General features: G+C 39.9%; 1 non-coding gene across 1 annotated transcript; it reads left to right on the top strand.

Annotated features, from left to right (window-relative positions):
- Positions 1-338: 338 nt before the first annotated feature.
- On the top strand, positions 339-437 carry LOC122901627. Its single transcript, XR_006383618.1, has one exon. It is a non-coding gene; the product is annotated as a small nucleolar RNA SNORA31 (small nucleolar RNA).
- Positions 438-8324: the final 7887 nt, after the last annotated feature.

The following is an 8324-nucleotide window of genomic DNA, read 5'->3' as shown; positions in this document are numbered from 1 at the left end:
GGAGTTTGGGATTGCTATTCTTGCCCACCCCCCATTTTTTTTGAGAGGAGAGGGTTATGTATTTGCCTTAAGAGTACAGTGCTTTCCTGTGTTCACTGACAGACCTTAAATAATACTCTGTGCGGGACGCCTGGGTGGCTCAGTTGGTTAAGCGGCTGCCTTCGGCTCAGGTCATGATCCCGGCATCAAGTCCCACATCGGGCTCCTTGCTTGGCGGGGAGCCTGCTTCTCCCTCTGCCTCTGCCTGCCACTCTGTCTGCCTGTGCTTGCTCTCGCTTCTCTCTCTATGACAAATAAATAAATAAATAATCTTTAAAAAATAATAATAATAATACTCTGTGCTTCTTCTGGTTTGCAGTAGGAGGCAAAAGCAAAAAGTCTCTGCACTTTTCTATCTGGTCTTTGTGGTGGCCTAGAGTGAGTAGGGAAACATATTTGCCCCCCTACCCCCGCCAAAAAAAGAGAGAGAGAAAGAGAGAGAGAGAGAGGACATACTTTATCTGCAGAGCACCCCTTTGCCTAGGGTCAGAAGCTCATCGAGTCTTGTGCAGGCCCTACCCTCCTCTAGCTAGATTATTTGCAGGTTAGAAATATGTTTTATAAATTAGTGACTAAAAGCATGTCATGTCCCACCTCCACCGCACTCCACTGCTGTTGGATTCTGTATTTCTAGCCATCAGGCTGCTGGATTCCACAGAATATGCCCAAACCCCACGCCGAGCAGCCTGCAGCCATTTCCTTCCACACCATCACCAACCTTGGAGCTTCCTCCCGCAGGTTCTTCTGGACAGCTCGGGAGCTTGCTTGGCATACCAAAACCTCTGAACTGCGGCAAGCGGTCTCAAGCCTCCCTCCACCCACCCACCACCCCTTAATGAAACAAAGGGGATATGTGATGCTTCCTGAAACCACAGAAATAATCCTGAGGAAGATTAAAGGATTTCATCATATTGTGGAATCAAATGGCAGTTCAAAAAAACTGGGATCGTCTCCAAGTTTTGATGTGGGGAAAATTCTGGTTATCACAACATTATCACTGAGGCTGTATGTGGCACAAAACATTGATATAAAGCAACATCACTGCTGATTAAACACTATTAGCATATTCAGTTGGAAACACAAATGTAAACACAGATTGCCAATGTTTGCATCATGTACCACTGCAATATTCATCCTCGGGCAGGGATGAAGAAGTGGAGACCCAGAGACGGAAGAAAAGCTAGGGTTCACCCTCAGAGAATGCATGAATGAATGCTTAAAGTAGCTGAGGAGCTCTTATTTATCTTATTTTTTAAAAATGGTTAAGTTCTCTTTTATTTTTTTCTTTACAGCCTGTAGCTATTATGTACTTGTGATCTTGCCAAGTGGAATGTGGCTGGGAGCATATGTTTAATAAAAGTGTGTGCGGGCACACGCGCGCGCGCGCGCACACACACACACACACACACACTAAAGCAATACCACGGTTTCCTCTGAAACTGACAGATGTAAAGCACTTCGGGAATTGAGGCACTCCTCTATTTTAACTCTCCACATTATGTTCAGGCACTTGGAGTCTGAGTATGTTAGAGCAAAGGGACATAAGGAAGCCTTATGCACAAGAGGAGTAAGAGCTGACAGACAGCCTGGAGCACTTACATTTGTTTGTCCAGATTTTTAAAGTGTTTTCCCCCCAGTTTTGGATTTCATGCATTTTCGGGATGCCAGAAACTCAACTGAGGTTGTGCATAGTTGTTTCCTTCTGCACTGACTTCTACCAAGCTCGCAGTCGATGCAGAGCCTACCTCTACAACTATCCAGACTTTTGTAGCATATTTCATGCCATTATGCCCGTCTTTCTTTCCCTCCCACAGATTCCTGATCTGTTGTTGTAAGCCGCTCCAAATTCTTCATGAATTAAGGGTGACTATAAATGAGTAATTTTCAAATATGCATACATACTTATGAAGAGACATAATAAGAAAGTATCAAAGTTATATTTATATTGGGCTGAAGGAGTTCTTTACCCTGTATCTGCAGGCATCAAAGATGGAGCCCTTGACAGGAAAAGTCTGAGATGCAAAAACCTGAATTCATATCCAAGTTTTTCAGCTTCCTAAGGGTATAATTGTATGATTTTCTTATAGTCACTTAACCTTTGTAAGCTTCTTTTTTTTTTCAAATATTTTACTTATTTATTTGAGAGAGAGAGAGAGAGATATCACAAGTAGGCAGAGAAGCAGGCAGAGAGAGGGGGAAGCAGGCTCCCTGCTGAGCAGAGAGACCGATGCGGAACTCAATCACCCTGAGATCATGACCTGAGCTGAAGGCAGAGGCTTAACCCACTGAGGCACCCAAGTACCCCCCTTTGTAAGCTTCTTAATTTGAAAAATGGTGTAGTTGCAATGTGTAATCAGTTTTTTCCTTTGTTTAGTAATAGGATCCTTCATTTCATGTAAAAACTTACCCAGAACCAACATTGAAAAGAACCCAAATTGAAATGATTGCAGTTGAAGCTGGATGGAGTGTGGTGCTCCTTCTCTACAACGTTCTCTTTCACCTTCCATTTCACCTTCCTTGTCTCCACCACTTCCTACAGCACTTCTATGAAATCTAAAGAACACTATTGAAAACCAGTGAAATAAATCCTCTCCACAGACTCATTCAGATTGAAATTATTTTATTCCAGGTATGTTTAGAAGAGTCTGGTAGTCAAAACACTGAACATATGCAGTATGGGTATCCACCAGTCAGAATGAACTCCAGCTGAAACCAACCAGTAACCTCTATCTCCGTGTACCAGGGGGGAAGATCACTACTGACCTTGAGATTCATACTAAACATATCTAACCACTAATGATAACTGAAGCTCACTTATAGGGTGAGTATCTGGCAATACTATTTAGCAGGGATGTTGGGAGAAGACAGTGGAATAATCACTACTGTGGACTCTGGGAAACACACAGAGGGTTTAGAAGGGAGGCGGTGGGGGGATGGGTGAGCCCAGTGATGGGTATTAAGGAGGGCGCAGATTGCATGGAGCACTGGGTGTTATACACAATGAATCATGGAACACTACATCAAAAAACTAATGATATACTGTATGGTGACTAATGTAACACTGCAACACAGATGGAGGAAGAGCATAGAGACTCTGAGCACCAATCAGTGCTCCTCAAACATACACATCTCCCAAAAACAAATATCAACTTTTGGATCCAACACAGTCTCACTATTTTAAAAAAAAATGAACCAACCAAACAAAAACAAACCTTCTCCAAAGACAAACTTCATAGACACAGGTGACTCAAAGTTTTACCCAATCAGCATCAATACACCTAACTTCTCCATCTGAAACACCTGCATTCAGTTAGTTTCTGGCATTCAGATCTCCCTCAAGGGACTTAGGACGGCTGGTCATGTTCCGTTTCTGGGTTTGGGTGCTGGTGTGTTCAGTGTGTATAACTTCACTGAGCTGTATTTTGATGATATGCACATTTTTCTCTATGAATTTATATATCAATGAAGTTTTGGTTGTTTTTTTTTTAAATCTTCTCAGGATCATAAAACAGGCAATTTCTCTAGAGGTAAATACGTGTATTGGTTTTCTATGGAAGAATGACAAAATTACCATAAATTTAGCAGCTTAAGACAACACACATTTACTGTCTCACAGCTTTCAGAGCTAGGAGTCCAGCATGGCTTAGCTGGGTCTTTTCATAAGGATCTCACAAGGATGTAATCAAGGTAATCTCACAAGGATGTAATCAAGCCCATGGGCTGGGCTACATCTTCGTCTGGAGGATTGAGTGAGGAAGAATTTACTTCAAGGCTCTCTCAGGTTGTTGGCAGAATTCATTTTCTTGTGCTTGTAGGACTGAAGGTCCATTTTTTACTGGCTATTGGCTGGGAGTCCCCTCTAGTCCTACAGGTCACTTGTAGTTCCCTGCCATGTGGCCTTCTCCATAGGCAATCTACAACATGCCGGTTATTTCCTCAAGACCAGCAGCCTCTGCTAAAATTGACTCGTATATAATGAAATGTAATCATGGGAAGTACCATTCCCTCATTTTTGCCATATTCTAGTGGTTAGAAGCAAGTTCTAGGCTCTGCCCACACCCAAGAAGAGGGAATCACTCCACACCATTTGCATTATGGTATGTCCATCCCAGTATCTAAAAGTGCTCCCAACCTATGCTTACTTTTACCCAGAACAAAAATACAATTGTCTCCAAAGTAACCTCAACTCTCCAAAGCACAGGCAATGTTTTGGGCAGTTTGTGACCTTTGTGTTTTGGAACTACCTGGAATATCATATGACAGCTTTATAAGCTTCCTATTCAAGAATTCAGTTTCACTGAGAATCACTCTGTTGCCTACATGATGCATGGGGAGTGCATAAGAAAGAGTCAGATATTGGTTATAAAGTCTTGACCTAATAATTGGTGTCCAAGATGGAGAAAGAGATTTAGGAGCCACTGAGAAGAGAGAGTATGACATCTTAGGGTTCGTAAGGCATGCTGGAGTTACATTATCCCTATTAACAGAGAACAAAGGGATCCTGGGATGAGGGGTGGGGAAGCTAGATAATGGAACTAGAAGAAATGTGAGACCTAGCTGATATCAACCGATTGTACTCCAAAATCATATATAATATTCATGGGGTCCTATTTTATAACCAGAATTCACTGGGAGATAATTGGAGGATACTGTCCAAACCCCTATACCATGTCAACTGAGTATTGGCTGGCTTTCTTGATATATTATCTATCCACAATGAACAAGGGTTGGGCTAAAGCAAAGCAGGACTTTGAAAAGTCACATGTCTTCATAGACCTGTACTGGATGTTTCAGTTGTTGACTACTTATGAGTCGGTCCCTTTACACATGAGAGTACTTTAACATCTTGCCCAGTGATTATTTCCTTGACCTTGAGATTTGAGGCTAAGTAAGCTATGGTGAAAGCTCCAGCATGGAAGAGCTGGTGTTTGAGTTTGATGGTTAATTTCATGTGTTAATTTGACTGGACCACAAGGAGCTTAGATATTTGGTTAAACATTTGTTCTGAGTGTGTCTATAAGGGTGTTTCTGGATGAAATTACCATTTGAATCTTACACTCCCCAGTGTGGGCAGGCCTCATCCAATCTGTTGAGGTCTAAATAGAATAAAAGATGGCTCTCCTGAGTCTGGACTTCTCAGCCTCCATAATCATGTAAGCCAATTCCTTATAATAAATCTCTCTTTCTCTCTCCATATATATTCATACACATACATAGAGAATCCTGACTACACTAAGGCTGTTTACAATTAAATTCTGGATCTTACAGCTAAACTGGTACCAGGAATTGTAAAAAGGAAGTTTTGCTCTTTCATTCATTTGATTTCATATATCCAGGATGCTTGTCTTGAGATAATTCACATGAAAATGTTTAGTAAACTAAATGTCCTTCAAAAATACCATTCAACAAAGAATAAAGGAATCTTTCTAATGAAGAAAATAACAACTAAAAATTAAAAATGGGTTTGCAATGACATAGATGGACCTAAAGGGTGTTATGCTAAACAAAATAAAAAGCTAATCAGAAAGAAAATGATCATATGATCTCACTGATATGTGGAATTTAAGAAACAAAACAGAGGATCATAGGGAAGAGAGGAAGAAATAAAACAAGATGAAATCATAGAGGGAGACAAACCATAAGAGACTCTTAATCATAAGAAAAAAACTGAGGGTTGCCGGAGGGGTGGGGGTAGGGGATGGAGTAACTGGGTGATGGACATTAAGGAGAGCATGTGAGGTAATGAGAACGGGGTATTATATAAGACCGATGAATCACAGACCTCTACCTCTCAAATCAATAATATACTATATGTTAATTGAACTTAAATAAAAATACATTAATTTTAAAAATTAAAAGTAGGTAGCTTTTCTAGTATGTAACATGATTAATCAGTTACATAAAAACCTACTAAAATCAGTGTAACTATCTACAGTGATCAATTAGCTAAAGAATGATGGACTCTCTATTTTTTTTAGACATATAAGCAAGACCTAAGTTGTAAGAAATGGGGAAGATGCCAAAAGCTAAAATTCTCAGCTAACTGTTCTTTGCATCTTTCCCAGGAAATGACAAAATTTGGGATGCCAAATTTGGTTCATTCATTCATGGCCAAGAAAATCATGAACAAACACCATGTAATCTCAGGATATCAATGATACTTGTTGTGGTGTTCTTAAAGACATGTTTATAATTCTTTGATACTCTTCCCTTTAAGAAGAGTAGCCCAGATTCTTTCTGCTTAAATGTGAGTTAGACTTAGGAACTTGCTTCTAGCAAACAAAATATTAGAAGTAATAGTGCATCACTTCCAGAATCAGTTATTAAATGCCTGCGTCTTCCATTCTGGGTCTCTTTCACTCTCTCACCACTCAGCTGCCATGTTATTGGAGCAAACCAAGGAAAAGAGGCCCAAATAATAAAGGACTGAAGTCTTCTAACAATAACCCAGTGAATGAGCGTGGGAGTGGATTCACCAGCCCCTTTAGATGACTGAACCCCAGCTAACATCTTTTTATTTATTTTTTTTTAAGATTTTATTTATTTGTCATAGAGAAGCGAGAGCGAGCACAGGCAGACAGAGTGGCAGGCAGAGACAGAGGGAGAAGCAGGCTCCGTGCCAAGCAAGGAGCCCGATGCGGGACTCGATCCCAGGACGATGGGATCACGACCCGAGCCAAAGGCAGTTGCTAACCAACTGAGCCACCCAGGCGTCCCACCAGCTAACATCTTGACCGCAACTTCAGAAGTGTTCCAATGTCAGAATGTGCTAGCTCTACCACTCTCTGATCTCTGGCCTTCAGAAATTATGTGACATATAAATGTCTGTTGTTTTAAGCTACTAAGTTTGAAAGTAATTTACATGTAGCAATAGATAACTAGTACATTAGTGTAATTTTACTCCCAATCTAGGAGTAAATATTTTAGGCTTAATAAGTTTCCCATCACTTTTAAAATACCTTCTTTACCACAAATATCAAAATATTTTAAAATGAAGTCGTACTTTTAGATCCTCATCTATTTTCAGTTTCTTTGAATGAGCAACATACTGAGGGCTGGGTGGAACAGGCTTAGGACTCCACATAACAAGCAATGACACAATAGCTAATGTACTGAGATCTTCGTCAGTGCCCAATTCCTTGCTAATCATTCTTTTATTATTTCATTTAATTCTCTCAACATGTATTGAGGTAGGTATTGGTATTTGTTTTATTTTTACATTGAGAAAACTGAGGCTCAGAGAGGGCATGTAGAGTTCCCAACAATGCATAATTAATAAAAGAAATAGCCATTCTGAAATTAAAGTCTAATGCCAATTCACTTTTTCCCACTGCTCAGAGTAGGTTCTTTTCCTTCCTTCCTTTCTTTTTCTCTTTCTTTCTTTTTCTCTTTCTTTCTTTCTTTCTTTCTTTCAAGAGAACATAAGTGCATGCAAGCAGGGTGGGAAGAAGCAGAGGGAGAGAGAAAATCCTGAGTCCAAATCAAGAACTGGATGCTTAACCAACCAAGCCACCTACACACCCCATGTTATTTCTTAAAACAGTTATCTCCTGCCATCAGACACCTGATAGAAGGTTTTGCCTCTTCACTCCATTGGTCTGAGAGTATCTCCAGGCCTCACTTCTAAAACTGCCTTATTTTCTGGACAGTTTTATGGCAAATGTTTTGATTTAGAGTAAATTCTTGTTTTTTAGATTTTATTTTTTGTCCTAGATAGCGTGTTAAGCCTGTCTCTTCCCAGAATGAGGGCTTTAACTTCCCATGGTTTCATGCCTCCAAACAGAAGAAGCCACCTCTCCCAATACTGCAGCCCACTCAGAGCCCTTGGCACCCTGTTTGCCTGGCAAGAAAATTTAGGTATATATGAAAGTAGGAGTCTTATGCCAAAAGTTACAGGGGATCAGTGTATTAATAGTAAGAAACAGACTACTTCAAATATTCAAATCTAGCCACTTAGTAGATTTCATCTGTAGCCAACAGGAAAGTATATGAGATCCATCAAGTTTCCTAAATTCTGAAGTTAATTGAACTTGATTTCTCACATTATTTTTATGATGTTACCAACGATTTCATATTACAATGGTATAAACTGGAAGATACTAGGAAAATATCTACAAGAAAAGCTTATGTATTAAGCAAAATAGATTAGTTGGAGTGAAATGAGAATTTCTGAATTCTCTCATTTAATATCTCTTTCAAGTATCTTTTTTTTTTAATTAAAAAGAAAATACAGGAAGTATACGAGATGAGTCTGGAGGATTTTGTGCCAGAAAATAAGGAAGTGC

This window comes from Neovison vison, chromosome 2, assembly GCF_020171115.1.
Source record: "Neovison vison isolate M4711 chromosome 2, ASM_NN_V1, whole genome shotgun sequence".
Lineage (NCBI taxonomy): Eukaryota > Metazoa > Chordata > Mammalia > Carnivora > Mustelidae > Neogale > Neogale vison.
This window is presented reverse-complemented; position numbering and strand designations above follow the sequence as displayed.